The 16,288-nt window shown below is 37.6% G+C and overlaps 1 protein-coding gene and 1 non-coding gene across 2 annotated transcripts in view; one reads left to right on the forward strand and one right to left on the reverse strand.

Annotated features, from left to right (window-relative positions):
- Nucleotides 1-15,663, reverse strand: part of LOC115215914 (heparan sulfate glucosamine 3-O-sulfotransferase 5-like) — a 507,987-nt gene extending 492,324 nt beyond the window's left edge. Inside the window, exon 1 of the mRNA XM_029785263.2 lies at nt 15,101-15,663. The gene's annotated coding sequence lies outside the window, so the exon portion shown is untranslated. The remainder of the gene's footprint in view (nt 1-15,100) is intronic.
- Nucleotides 10,631-10,752, forward strand: LOC115216015. Its single transcript, XR_003882061.1, has one exon. It is a non-coding gene; the product is annotated as a 5S ribosomal RNA (ribosomal RNA).
- Nucleotides 15,664-16,288: the final 625 nt, after the last annotated feature.

A 16,288-nucleotide genomic window follows, 5' to 3' on the forward strand; every position in this document is an offset into this window, starting at 1 on the left:
AGACAATGTAAATTGAAATATAAACCTCAAATCAACCCAAGGATGATGGCAAGACAAATTTAAAATCTCATTTAAAAAAAAAAATCATATTTGTTGCTTTAATAATCGTAATTATTTTAATTAATACAGTGTTATTCATGTTGTTGTTGTTGTTGCTGCTGTTGTCATTGTTGTCAGCAGTAACCAGTGTAGTGGTAGTAATTGTAACAACAGCAGTTGTAGTAGAATTAGTAGTAGTAGTAGCCGTTTCACCCAAGGCCAATCCTGATTCCTGATCTAGGAGACTTGGGATCAAAGGCACTCCAAGCCATGCCCACCCTGCCCTATTCCCTACATGCCATGAATCCAGAGTGACATCAATCAAAGTATCCTTTTTGCTTTTGCAACACAGTGAGAGATAATTTCAAGGACATTTGGCTGCTGCTATTTCTAACATTTCAAATGACAGCATGGAGATTTCCTTAGTGGCTTGTGATTGTATGATAAAAGGTGGGGGTGGTATCTATAGTGGTGGTGGTGGTGGTGGTGTTGGCAGTAAAAGAGGCAGAAAAGGGGTAGCGAGGGGTGTGGGTAAGAAGACAGATTGTTCCTTTAACTGGCACCCTTTATAACCCTTCTTTCCTTCTCATCCCCTCTACAGATGAACAGATGACCTCCACTCCCAACCCCACAGAAGGGAGCAAGGGAACAACACCCAGCCTACCAAATTCACTGAATTCCAAAGTCTTAAAGTCTGTTGGAGAAGGGGGAGGCAGCCAAAGAGGAGGGGGAAGAGGAACAACTTCCACTCCCCCACCTCCTCCCCAGTCTTTTTCCCCACCCTGCCGGGCCATTTCTAGTTCATCTATTCCCTTGTCTTTTTTTCTATCCTCACCCCGCCCCACATCACTTGCTTCCCTTCACATCCTGGAATTGTCTGATGTTACTTTGAAATTCTTCCAGTGAAAGCCTACGGGGGGGGGGTGTTTGTGGGGGTGTTGTGAGGCTGGAGTGTGAGGGAGGGGACAAAAGTGTGTGGGTGGAGGGAGTTGGGGCAAGAAGGCAGCGGGGGGGGGGGTAAGAGTTCAGTGATGTGTGTATGTGACTGAGCAAGTGTGAGTGACTAGTGAGAGTGTCTCAATGAGTGTAAGTATGATTGAACAAGTGTGAGTGCTACTTAGCAAGAGTGAGTGTGACTGAAGGAGTGTGAGTGTGTATCAGTGAATGTGACTGAGTGTTTCTCAGTGAGTGTGACTTAGTGTGACAGTGACCAAGTGAGCATGAGTGAGACCAAATGAGTATGAGTGACTTTCCTTTTGAATGAAAATCCTAAAGAGCAGAGGTCCCATGTCAGGAAAGCCAGTGGTACAGGAAGGAGATTTGAATCTGCTTTGACCCTTGCAATGGTCAGACGACAAACTATAAAGTAGGGTCCAAGGAAATGTTAAAAAATTTGGATGAAGAAGAATACCATTTTAACTATTTAGCATCAAGATCATTCTGCCAAATGATTATGTTTAATTATTCATAATGTTTTTAATTAATCATGCATCAAAATTTTGATGATGTGATTGGGTATTTTTAGGATGACATTGTATGAGGGTGAGTGAAAAAGTAATGCCATTTTGTTTAGGACAAGTATAATTACCAGCACATCATCATCACTGGGCTATCATCTCTTTGGCCCCATGAAAGAGGGTTTGAGTGGCAAACATTATTCCAGTGACGAGGAAGTGAAAACTGTAGTGAAGAAGTGGCTCAAAGAACAGTCGACAGAATTTTATGGGGCAGGGATACATGCTCTTATTCGAAGGTGGAACATTGCTATTGAAAGAAACGGTGACTATGTTGAGAAGTACGGATGTGATCCACAGAGGACCTGCTTCATTTTGATGTATGATACATGTTCCTGTGTTGGTAATTATACCTGTCCTAAACAAAATGGCATTACTTTTTGACTCACCCTCGTAAGATAAGGATCTTTTCCATCACAATCACAGATTTTTAAATAAAACACCTGCTTCAATAATGATAATATTATTTCCCTAAATTCTTCCTTGTTTTCGAAATTAATTGAAACAAAGATTGTGTATGTCAGCAGAAATATGTAACAAAAGGGTTAAGCAGATTTATGACCAAAAGGCATACCAACCAGGACCATCTCAACATTTAAAAAATTTAATTCCAGTAAATCCCAGACTACATCATCCAATAATGTCAGGGTGTGATTTGACCCTTTTCATACAAACCCTATTAGAAACTGCCTCATCATGTTTTAAGATGGTCTGAATCAAAATCGTCCACCAAAGTTTCATTTTAATTTGTGTTCCAACAAACACCATCTTATGACACTTATTTCACTAAATCCTTCGGATTTTCAAAAGTGTTTGAAACGAAGTCAGTGTATCATCATCATCATCATCATCATCGTTTAACATCTGCTTTCCATGCTGACATGGGTTGGACCGTTTGATTGAGGGCTGACAAGCCAGGAGGCCTCACCAAGTTCCAATCTGATCTGGCAATGTTTCTACAGCTAAATCCTCTTCCTAAAGCCAACCACTCCAAGAGTGTAGTGGGTGCTTTTTATGTGCCACTGGCACAGGAGCCAGCCAGGTGGCACTGGAATCGGCCATGTTTGGATGGTGCCTTTTTTGCTTTCTTTTAATATAAAATCCTAATATATGTGTGTGTGTGTATGTTTGCTCTTTCATGTAGGCGAAGAGATGATAGTCCACATATATACATATACACATTTATCTATCTATCTATCTTTTTATTTATCTGTTTATTTATGTATCAAAACGGATGGTGCTTTTTTTTGCCTTCTTTTAATATGAAATTCTGATATATGTGTGTGTGTGTATGTTTGCTCAGAAGCAAGCATCCACATATATACATATACAAATATGGATATGCACGCACACACATTTATCTACCTATCTATCTTTTTATTTATCTATCTATTTATTTATGTATCAAAACGGTTGTGCGTGATATTTATGTTTGCCATGATTTTTGGTACCACCCATGTATTAAAAAACAGTATTGAGTCTAATTGAGTGACTTGGGAGACAAAATAGTGGAACTGCCGAATCAACAGTTCTTCCATCTGATCAATGAATTTATTATAGGAAGAATTAGCAGACTGGCAGATTGGGAGAACAATGGATTAGAAAACATCATTGTAATAATTCCAGAAATTCCAGGATGGATGTTGGGAATATATTAAAGGTAAAAGAGAAGACGAAATGTACCAACAAAAACAAAACATTTTTAATATTACCACAACAATTGTTTCATCTTCAAGATGCACTGCTCCCATGTAGGCATGGAATGATGTAATGCATAGAAGACTCCTCAGGTGGGATAATAAGATTGTATATGTATTGATGCAATATTGCAAATATTTATACATAAACACACACACAAATTGAATAGCAGTTTGACTTCATAAAAGTTCCGCGGGTGCAGACCACAGCCATCTTATAATTATTTCTTTACTACCCACAAGGGGCTAAACATAGAGAGGACAAACAAGGACAGACAGACGGATTAAGTTGATAATATCGACTCCAGTGTGTAACTGGTACTTATTTAATCGACCCTGAAAGGATGAAAGGCAAAGTTGACCTCGGCGGAATATGAACTCAGAACGTAATGGCAGACGAAATACGGCTACGCATTTCGCCCGGTGTGCTAACGTTTCTGCCAGCTCACCGCCTGGTTGGAGGAATTCATTGAAACAGATTTTCTATGGCTGGATGCTCTTCCTGTCACCACCACTTATTTGTTTCCAAGGAAAGTGATATTTTCCCCCGTAGTGGGACATGTTTTTATGGAAGACTGCAAAAGGAAGACATAAATTGTATAATGGCAATGTTTGTTTATGGCACTCCGTTGATTACGATGACGAGGGTTCCAGTTGATCTGATCAATGGAACAGCCTGCTCATGAAATTAATGTGTAAGTGGCTGAGCACTCCACAGACATGTGTACCCTTAAAGTAGTTCTTGGGGAGATTCAGCTGGCCCTTTGAAATACAGGTACAAGAGAAACAGATAGAAAGAGTGAGAGAAAGTTGTGGTGAAAGAGTACAACAGGGTTCGTCACCAACCCCTGCCAGAGCCTTGTGCAACTTTTAGATGTTTTTGCTCAATAAACACTCACAACGCCCAGTCTGGGAATTGAAACTGCGATCCCACGACTGCGAGTCTGCTGCTTTAACTACTGGGCCATTGCACCTCCATGCTTGGTTATAAATAATACAAAATGTCAAGACTAAGAGACATGCACCCTAAATCCATACACACACACTCACTCACACACACATTTGGATGAGTGTATGTATAAAACGATAGGTATCTTTTACTATGTAATCCACCAAATCCAGCTGGGTACACAGAAGACACTTGTCCAAGGTGATGCACAGTGAGATTGAACCTGGAACCATATGGTTGGGAGGCTTACTTCTTAAGCACAGAGACACCATGTTTTCACACACACACACACACACACACGCACATGCATGTATTCAGTCATATGACTATGGCCATGCTGGGGCACCACCGTGAAGAAATTTTAGTTGAATGAATCGATCCCAGTACTTGCTTATTTTTTTATCTCTTTTGCCAAACTGCTAAGTTAAGGAAATGTAAACACACTAGCATTTACTGTTAAGCTGTGGTGACGCACACACACACACATACATACAACAGGCTTCTTGCAGTTTCCATCTACCAAATCCACTCGTATGGTTTTGTTCATATAGTAGAAGACACTTGCCACTTCAGTGGGACTGAACCTGGAATCATGTGGTTGCGAAGCAAACTTCTTACCATACAGCCATGACTGCACCTATTCTTTTATGCTTATATTCCTTTACTTGTTTCAGCCATTTTGACTGCAGCCATGCTGGAGCACAACCTTCAGTCGAGTAAATCAACCCCAGGACTCATTCTTTGTAAGCCTAATACTTATTTTATCAGTCTCTTTTGCCAAACTGCTAAGTTATGGGGACATAAACACACACACACAAATACATACATATATATATATATTATATATATATATATATATATACATATATATGACGGGCTTCTTTCAGTTTTCATCTGCCAAATCCACTCACAAAGCTTTGGTCAGCCTGAGGCTATAGAAGAAGACACTTGCCCAAGGTGCCACGCAGTGGGACTGAACCCGGAACCATGAGATTGGTAAGCAAGCTACTTACCACACAGCCACTCCTGCACCTATATATATATATATATATATATATATATATACACACACACATTATATGAGCCTATATATATATATATATATATATCTGTATATGTACCTCTGTGTGTGCAGTGCATATACACACATTTCCACCTACACATAAGCACATGTTAAAAGTATGTATATCCAATCCCTTCTTCCCGTTTATATGTATTTACTGGAATATACATATTACGATTTTAAATTTCCAATAAAAATGAAAATCTTACATGTTTTATGATATTAATAAACGTCCTGCACAACATGCTATATCAATACACGATATATATTGTTTGGAGAATTGGAATTTGGTATTAGAAAATCACTTTGGAATGTAACAGTTAATTGTCTTGGAGGTACTACATTAATGCACACACACACACACACAGACACACGTGCGTACGTATATATATATGCATATGTATGTACATGTCTTTGTGTGTGTTTATGTATGGAAATGATATGCATTTCAGTATTGCCTTCTTTTAATATCTAAAATTCCAATAAATGTGTGTGCGTGTGTGTGTTTGTTCAAAAAGCAAGCATCCACATATATACATATACAAATATGAACACGCATGCACACACATATATCTATCTATATCTGTCTATCTACCTATCTATCTGTCTGTCTGTCTGTCTGCCTATCTATCTATCTATCTATATGTCTATCTATCTATCTATCTATCTATCTATCTGTCTATCTATCTATCTATCTATCTATCTATCTGTCTATCTATCTATCTATCTATCTGTCTATCTATCAATCTATCAATCTATCTATCTATCTATCTATCTATCTATGCACACGCAATATGTATATATATGTGTATGTGCAAACAATTCAGTTGAAACTGTATGTAAACATATTTACTTACACTTATCTGTGAACACACCCACACACAATTACATGATCTGAAATTATGTGCATGCATGGATGTGTGTGTGTGTGTGTGTGTGTGAAGTTTAAATAACTTTTTAAACAATTCCATAATTATTCTTGCATTGATATACTTCCAGAACTGTAAATACACATTGAAAGGATTGTAAATATACATACAGAAGCACAAATATATATATATGTTTGTATGTATCCATAAGCATATATATGTACATATTTTTTTTCTATAAAGGGTTTGTATAAATGTATATAAGGCATAGATACAAATATATACACACACATATATATACACATATATAAATATATACATATACACATATATAAATATATATATATATACACATATATAGATATATATGTATACATATACATATATATATATACATATATACATACACATATACATAGATACTACACACACACATGCATGAATATACATGTATAATTGTATATAAGGCACACACACACACACACACACATATATATATATAATATAGAGAGAGAGAGAGAGAGAGAGTACACACACATACACATATGCATACACAAGAGAGGCATGGTTAAGCAGTTTGCTTCCCAACCATGTGGTCTTGGGTTCAGTCCCACAATGTGGCACCTTGACCAAGCATTTTCTACTATAACCCTAGATCAACCAAAGCCTTGTGATGTGATAGAAGCTGAAAGCAGACCATCATATATCTGTGTGTGTGTGTGTGTGTTTGTGTATTACTATATACAAACTTCTGAGTACCTCATTTCTTATATATATACATATATATATATATACTAGCAGTATCGCCCAGCGTTGCTCGGGTTTGTAAGGGAAATAACTATATAAGCATTTTTAGAGATGTAAAGTATAATAGCCATCTCAATATGACTAACCGCAAAGGGGGGTGTTACTGTAGCTTTTTACGTTCTGAGATTTAATAAATTTTTAGAGAGTTACTTCCTTTATATATGCCAAAAATGCATTAAAAATGGGAAAAATTGATGGTAAATTTTTTTTTAAATCGTAGACTCATCGTAGACACACGCTAATACCCAGAAAGGCTCGATATGAATCCCGACTATAAGATACCCAGTTTTGGTTAAACTGCACCGCAAAATGTGGGAGTAGTTAGGAATCTAAATCGTAGGAGACAGACAGCACACAACCTCACTTTTAAATATAAAGGTATATACAGGACCTGAAGATTAGCTAAGCTGGTTTTGCGTTTGTTATAACTTATGTAACTAGCATTGCTTTGCTATGAAACATTTGTAGTTTGTGTTTTACCTCTTCCATTCCTTACTTTTTTGGATATATGTACATACATACATGTGTGTGTGTTGTTGTTTGTTGATAATATTGCAACTAACAGAGGAAATTCAGGAGGATATTTATGTCCATGAGGTACACACCTTTGATTGCTTTTTTTCAGGTGAGACAGGTAGAATTCATTAAGGAATTAATAAAGAAATAGATGTGAATATCATATTGGCACCGGAATTGATGGAAGCTATAAAGTTATGATCATTCTTTCTGTCTTCCTCTCTTTCCGTTCACCTTTCTCTTCCACACACACACATCGCTGTGTGCACATGTATGTGTGTGTGTGTATCTATTTTATTCTTCCTTGTTTCAGTCATTCCACTGTAACCATGCTGGAGCACAGCATAGACAGGTTTAGTCAAAAACAAATCAACCCCAGCATTTACTCGTTTAAAGTCTATTCTATCAGTCTCTTTTGCTGAACCGCTTAGTTACAGGGACGTAAACAAAGCAACACCTATTGTCAAGCAGGGTGGGGGGGTACAAACACATGCACACACACACGATACTAGTGCTGGTGGCACGTAAAAAGCACCCACTACACTTATGGAGTGGTTGGCATTAGGAAGGGCATCCAGCTGTAGAAACACTGCCAGATCAGACTGGAGCCTGGTGCAGCCTCCTGGCTTCCCAGACCCCGGTCAAACTGTCCAACCCATGCCAGCATGGAAAGCGGACGTTAAACAATGATGAGGATATATATATATATATATATATATATATATATATATGATGGTATTCTTACAGTTTCTGTCTATCAAATTCACTTAGATTGGTCAGTCTCGGGCTATAGAAGACATTTGACCAAGGTGCTACACAGTGGGACTGAACCAGAGACCATGAGGCTGCAATGTGATCTTAAAGCATTCAGCCACGCCTGTACACACACACAAATCAGAGAAACACAGATATGTGTGTGTATGTGTGAGATTACGAATAAGACATACTCCCAATACTCCTGAAATTCATCTTTGTGGTTACTCCAGCAATTCTTTACACACACACACACACACACATGTAGGAGTGGCTGTGTGGTAAGAAATTCGCTTCCTAACCACATGGTTCCAGGTTCAGTCCCAAAGCACAGCAACTTTCACAACTATCTACTGCTACAGCCTTGAATCAACCAAAGCTTTGCGAGTGGATTTGGTAGAAGGAAACTGAATGAAGCCCATTACATATACATTCATATTTACATGTGTATGCATGTGTCTTTGGATCAGTGTTTGTCACCTGTTGACAACTGGTGTTGGTTTGTTAACATCTCTATAACTTTGCAGTTCAGTAAAAGAGACCGATAGAATAAGTGCTAGGCTTAAAAAAATAAAAATACTAGGGGTTGATTTGTTTGACTTAGATTTTTCAAAGCGATGCCCCAGCCTGGTCACAGTGTGATAAAAAGATAAAAGTCATGCTTACAGATACATATATACATATATTCAATATACACCTGTGCTTAAAAGGTATTATTTGGTATTATTGATCACATTATTGCAAACAACGAAACATTTATGTATGGTGGGACTCTATACATAACATATAGTTTATTGATCATATCGTTTTATCTGGGACTATATATCTGCACACACACACACACACATCTAAATGCATACATGCTTACAAACATGCATACACGTATGTTCATTCATCAACAGGTGATCCAGTGCTATTAACATTGTGGGAGAATGGAAAAAGATGATGGAATGTTGCCGTGACATATTTAGCTTCCCAGTACAGATCAATATTGTCTAGCTGATCGAAAGAGTTTGGAAACTCAAAGAGGTGCCATGAGCCTTCATTTGAATGGACAGAATTTTACTCCTTCACATCTTTGTTTTGTTTTCCTGTTTGCAATAAACAACAACACCCAAACAATTAGTATTGACGCAGTTCAATATTTAAGAGATGAGGAATTAGGTACATTATTTACATTATTTACATTTGACTGATATTTGTCCTCATCTTGTTTGTTGTTAACACACTGTTTCAGCTTATACACCCTCCAGCCATCATATGCCCATGGGCATAGTGATTAAGAGCACGGGCTACTAACCCCAAAATTCCAAGTTTGATTCCAGGCAGTGACCTGAATAATAATAATAATGATAATAATAATAATAATAATAATGATAATCATCATCATCATCGTTTAACGTCCGTTTTCCATGCTAGCATGGGTTGGAAGATTCGACTGGAGTCTGGGAAACCAGGAGGCTCCACCAGACTCCAGACTGATCTGGCAGTGTTTCTATAGCTGGATGCCCTTCCTAACGCCAACCACTCCATGTGTGTAGTGGGTGTTTTTTACGTATCACCAGCACAGGGGCCAGAGGAGGCTGGCAACAGCCATGATAGGTTGGTGCTTTTTATGTGCCACTGGCACGGGAGCTAGTCGAGGTGACACTGGCACAAGGCCATGTTCGAATGTTGCTTTTAACGTGCCACCGGCATGGGGATCACATCTGCAATTTCCATTCAATTTCCATTTTAATGTTGATGTACTTGACTCAATAGGTCTCCTCATGCACAACAGGTTGCCCTATGATCCCAAGGTACTTTTGAATGGGCTGGGACAGGGGCTGGTTATACAAAACTGGTGTAGGATACAGCTGTGAACTCACTTTATTTGCTGGGTCTTCGCAGTCACAGCATATCTCCAGAGATCTCAGTCTTTCGTCATTGCCTCTGTGAGGCCCAATGTTCAAAGGTCAGCAAAAATGATGATGATGAACCCAGGTTCAAAATTTCCCCAAGACACCTGATGAAGGCTGGAGGACCTATCAGCTGAAACGTTGTGTTAACAACAAACAAGATGAGGACAAATATCCATCAAATGTAAATAATGTAATTAGTATTGAGTAGGTTTTCTTTCTTCTGTTTCCTATAAACATCACACTCAACCCATGTAGAGGTGCACACAAATAACCTGGTGCTCCGTCGGTTATGTTGATGAGGTTTCCAGTTGATTCGATCAACAGAACAGCCTGCTCATGGATTAATGTCCAAGTGGATGAGTATTCCACAGGCACGTGCACCTTTAATGTAGTTCTCAGGGAGACTCAGCATGACACAGAATGTGACAAAGTTGGCCCTTTGAAATCCAGGCATTACACATTTTTGCCAGTTGTGTGAACTGGAGCAATGTGAAATAAAGTGTCTTGCTGAAGGATGCAATGGCTTACGGCCATATCACGTTGAGAGCACCGGTTCTCTTCCGATCACCGAAGTTAAGCAACATCGAGCCTAGTTAGTACTTAGATGGGTGACCGCTTGGGAAAAAACCTAGGTGCTGTAAGCATTCCCTTTTATAAATGGCGGTGCCCCAGCATGGCCACAGCTCGTGAGCTGAAACTAGATAAAATAAAAATAAATGCACGACTGGGAATTGAACACAATGACTAATGAATGAGAATTGAATACTTTAAACACTAAAAAGCTGTGTCCCTTTACCCAAAGTGACATTCCATTGGCTATAATGACAAGGGTCCCGCTTGATCTAATCAATGGAACAGCTGGTGAAATTAACATGCCAAGTGGCTGAGTACTCCTCAGACACGTAGTTCTTAGGGAGATTCAGTGTGATACACAATGTGACATGGCTGATCCTTTGAATTACAGGACCCACCACTACCACTTCTTGACAACCGATGTTGGTGTGTTTATGTCCCTGTGACTTAGCACTTTGGCAAAAGGGACTGATAGAATAAGAACAAGGCTTACAAGGAATAAGTCCAGCGGGTCGATTTCTTTGACTAAAAAGCAGTGCTCCAGCATGGCCACAGTCAAAATGTGCTCATTTTTGCCAGCTGAATGGACTGGAGCGATCTTATAAACAAAGTGTCTTGCTCAATGACACAATGCACAGCCAGCAATTGAACTCAGGACCTTATGATTGTAAGCCAAATACTCTTACCTCTAAGCCATACTAACATACTTTTGTCATCGACACAAAGCTGTACACATGTGAGTGTGAGCGTGAGTGCGTGCTGTTTTATATATATATATTTTTACTTGTTTCTGTCATTTTGACTGTAGCCATGCTGGAGCACTGCCTTTCAGTCGAAGAAATCAATTGCAGGACTCATTCTTCGTAAGTCTAGTACTTATTCTATTGGTCTCTTTTGCTTAACCGCTAAGGGGGACGTAAACACACCGACACCGGTTGGTAAGCAATGGTGGGGAGGGGGACAAATACAGACACACAAATACATACACACACACACACACACACACACACACACACACACACACACGATGGGCTTCTTTCAGTTTCCATCTACGAAATCCACTCACAAGGCTTTGGTTGGCCCAACCAATAGTGGAAGACACTTGCCGAAGATGCCACGCAGTGTGATTGAACCCAGAACCATGTGGTTGGGGAGCGAGCTTCTTACTACACATATACACACATATATATATATATATATATATAGAAGATGGAATAAATATCAAATTTTACCGAAATAAAAAAAATCAAGTACTGGGTTTATTTTGTTTGACTAAAATTCTTCAAGGTGGTGCCCCAGCATGGCCGCAGTCTAACGACTGAAACGTGAAATTTATACATGCATATGACTATCAAATCCGCGCCATCATAAAGCATAAACATTAAATAATCACACATACAGAACAGGTGAGAGCTTGATATTCTCATCATAGAAAACATGTAGTAGCACTCATATGGTTTGAAACTGTATCCTCTTCTTAGTATTCTGTACTTTTTATGCTCAATGCAAATATATATACAGGTGCAAATATGGCTGTGTGGTAAGAAGCTTGCTTCCCAACTACATGGTTCCGGGTTCAGTCCCACTGTGTGACATCTAAGGCAAGTGTCTTCTACTATAGCCTTGGACCAACCAAAGCCTTATGAGTGGATTAGGTAGATGGAAACTGAAAGGAGCTTGTCATATATATATATATATATTTATATATATATATATAAATGCAAAATGGGACAAGAACGTAAAACATCCAGAAGATGATACAAAAAACACGAATGGGTCATTCGAAGCCTTTCATCTTCAGTCAAGAACCGGATCATCCTCGCAATTTCGGCTGATTAATCTTGAGATTGCTCCAGTCTGGCCAGCCCCAAGGAAACACTAAGCCAATAGTATTATATTCCTTGGAAAAAATCTTTGAATGTATACGAAACAAGGACAGAAAAACGGACGATGTTACACGAATATAAATACAAAAATAATACAAAAAGACAATAATAATAATAAAAACAGGACATCACAACAGGCGTCTTTGACTGGAGACGAATATATATATATATACAGCACTTGACTGGCACCCATGCTGGTGTCATGTAAAAAGCACCCACTACACTCTCGGAGTGGTTGGCATAAGGAAGGGCATCCAGCTGTAGAAACCTTGGTGGATGAGATTGGAGCCTGGTGCAGCCTCTGGGCTTGCCAGTCCTCAGCCAAATCGTCCTACCCATGCCAGCATGGAAAGTGGATGTTAAACAATAATGATGTGTGTATACATTTGTGTGTTTGTGTCTGTTTTTGTCCCCTCCCACCGTTGCTTGGTGTGCTTATTTACCCATAACTTAGTGCTTTGTCAAAAGAAACCAATAGAATACATACCATGCTTACAAAGAATAAGTCTTGGGGTCGATTTCTTCGACTAAAATGCAGTGCTCCAGCATGGCCTCAGTAAAAATAACTGAAGCAAGTACAAGAATAAAAGAATATATGTATATATAGGCAGAGGAGTGGCTGTGTGGTAAATAGCTTGCTTACCAACCACATGGTCCCGTGTTCAGTTCCACTGCATGGCACCTTGGGCAAGTGTCTTCTACTATATCCTCAGCCGACCCAAAGCCTTGATATATATATAATATATATATATATATGTATAGATATATTATATATATATGTATTATATATATATATATATAGTATTATATATATTATATATATATATATTATATTATTATAATATATAATATATATATGTATTATATATATATATATATATGTATGTATTATGTGTGTGTGTATGTTTGAGTGTCTGTGTTTGTCCGCCCACTGATGTCGGTGTGTTTATGTCCCCATAACATAGCAGTTCGGCAAAAGAGTCCAATAGGATAAGTACTAGGCTTACAAAGAATAAGTCCTGGGGTCAGTTTGTTCGACTAAAGGCGGTGCTCCAGCATGGCCACAGTCAAATGATTGAAACAAGAACATATATATATATATAGCAGAACCTTGGAAGTAATAATTACTTAATGAGGGGTATTCCACTACCTGCTCATCCGGCTGAAGATACCTTAGTACATATGTATATGTATATATGTGATTATGTTTATGAATATTGGTAGTCATGTGTATCTACATATATCGATCTATATATATGTCAAGCCTACCTCTGTTTATATGCATCGTTATCTCTCTCTCTCACTACATATACAACTCTGATTGCGAATAAATTGCGCTTGATATATATACACACATATATATATATATATATATATATACCGGAATTAGTACACAAATATGAAACAAAGTGGAAAAAAAGAGTACTCAAATACTAGAGGTAGAGTAATATGCTTTATTTAGAGATAGATATATATATATAAAGCACGATTTATTCTTGATCAGAGGTGTTCGTAAACTGGGATACTACTGTATTAAATGAATATGCAAAAGACAGGAGATACAGCACGATTTATTTGTGATCAGAGTTGTTTGAAAACCGTGGTTCTACTGTATATATATATATATATATATATATATACACACATTTACACACACACATGTATGTATGTATGTAGATAGTGTGTTTGAAAAGGTTAATCAAAAGCACTCACACACACACTAGAAAGAAAATTTGGCCCAAAAAGGTTAGTAACATCCAGATAAAAGATTTTATAACTTTTTTGAGAAAAATTCCCCTTATATTTAAAACTGTTCTAAGTAATTTTCACAAACGCTTTTAAATATATATATACATACATATATATATATACATACATATATATATACAAACACACACTTGCACAATTTAGAATAGTAAAAATGTAAAGATGCTCTTAAACTTTATTCAGTGTGTGTATGTATATATATATATATATAATATATATATATATATATTATATATATATGTATATACACACACTCACTATTTTGGAATAGTGAATCTTGAAGCAGATAAAGCTACAAATATAGAGTTAAGAAACTCATTTGAAGAGGAGAAAAAGTTGAAGGTTGTCAGTTCTCGAAGTTTTTTAATGTTTAACATACATCATGAAACAGTAACTTGCTCATGAGAGAGTGTATGTGTGAGTATACACACACACTCACACACATACAAGCAGATACACAAATGTATACATAACACTTACATACACACAAATACACACACTCACACGTATATATAAATGTGAATAAAATCAGCTGCTTTTCTTATTTACTACCCTACCCTATCTCTTTATCACACACACACACACACACACTCACATACACAGAATCCATAAGATTAAAGAACTTTTTATCAAGAAACCCCTTAAAATCTGAAGATGATATCTTTCTTAAAACTGTTTGTGAAGAAAGGAAAAAGAAAATGAAAACAAAAGATTATCAAAAAGATCTGAAGTTGAAAAACAAGAAGCTGGAAAGTTTCTGACTTACTTTGAACATATTCTGTTCTTCGTTAGAGTTCTTGGATAACTGAACAGAATGGTACCAAAGCTGGAATTGTTTATCAAAGAAGTCTTATAACCAAAGGGGGTGGGCATAGAAGTCCAGGAGTTGACATTATATTAATAAATGGTGTTTTTGATCGTTTCTTTTTGTCAGTCGTTATTAATAAATCCAGGTGGTCTCTAATCAAGCCAGCTCATAACCAGACACTCCAACTGTGACCATCCAATGGCATATTCTTGGTTTTTTTTAAGGATACATGATCTTATGTATTCTTCCTGGTTTAAGATGATGGTGGGTGTGATTTAAGGGCAATTTGGGTACTATTTTTAACAGACTAATGACTTGCTTTCTTTCTTTTTAGTCTACCAAAATCATTATTCGGCAACGTAGTATTTCTATGCTGATGATGATGGATGTCACATTAGCTTGTACCTCCTCATTCAGTCTGCAGCAGAAAAACCTCCCATATTTTACTTAGCCATTGGTATGGCACTAGTAAAGCTAGACAAACAGTAACATAATCTTCGTGTAGCAAATGCCTTACCGTTTTTATATCCTTAGTCAATAATATGGTTTGGACCAGTATATATAATGTATTTGCCGTCGAAATGCTTATCAACTATGATGAATTTGAGAGGTATATTTCGGTTTAGTTACACACTGTTGTGTATTTTCACTGAATTTATCCTTTCAGAATACTTGAATCTTTAACATAATCCAGTGTAATGATGTACTGCATAAGGTAGATACAACATTACAGGTACCTAACTAGTATATCCAATTAGAGAGGCACTTTCTCACACAAGCAGTCTATCTAATTTCATTGATAAAGTTTAAGTCGATCTGTGATTAAAGTGCTAGATGTTACCTTAAAGGGCCACGCCTGTGAATTGAACCAAAAACCTCATAATTGCAAGGTAGAAAGAAATGAAGAAACACAAACTTGTCCACAGTCCAATATATTAGATATTCTTAAAGATTTCTGGGACTGGGATAATGGTTATTGGAAAGGCAAGGTTAGCAAGTTTGAGTAAGTCTTTCAGAATCTGAGGTTAGCATTTAAAAAGACTTGGTGGGTGGCGGGTAGTAGGTGGTGGTGGATGGTGGGAGGTGGTGGAAGTAGATTGGTGTAGGAATGGTATAGCAAAAATATAAACGTTTTTGTTAAAAAAA

The sequence above is a fragment of the Octopus sinensis genome, linkage group LG9 (assembly GCF_006345805.1).
Source record: "Octopus sinensis linkage group LG9, ASM634580v1, whole genome shotgun sequence".
NCBI classification, from domain to species: domain Eukaryota; kingdom Metazoa; phylum Mollusca; class Cephalopoda; order Octopoda; family Octopodidae; genus Octopus; species Octopus sinensis.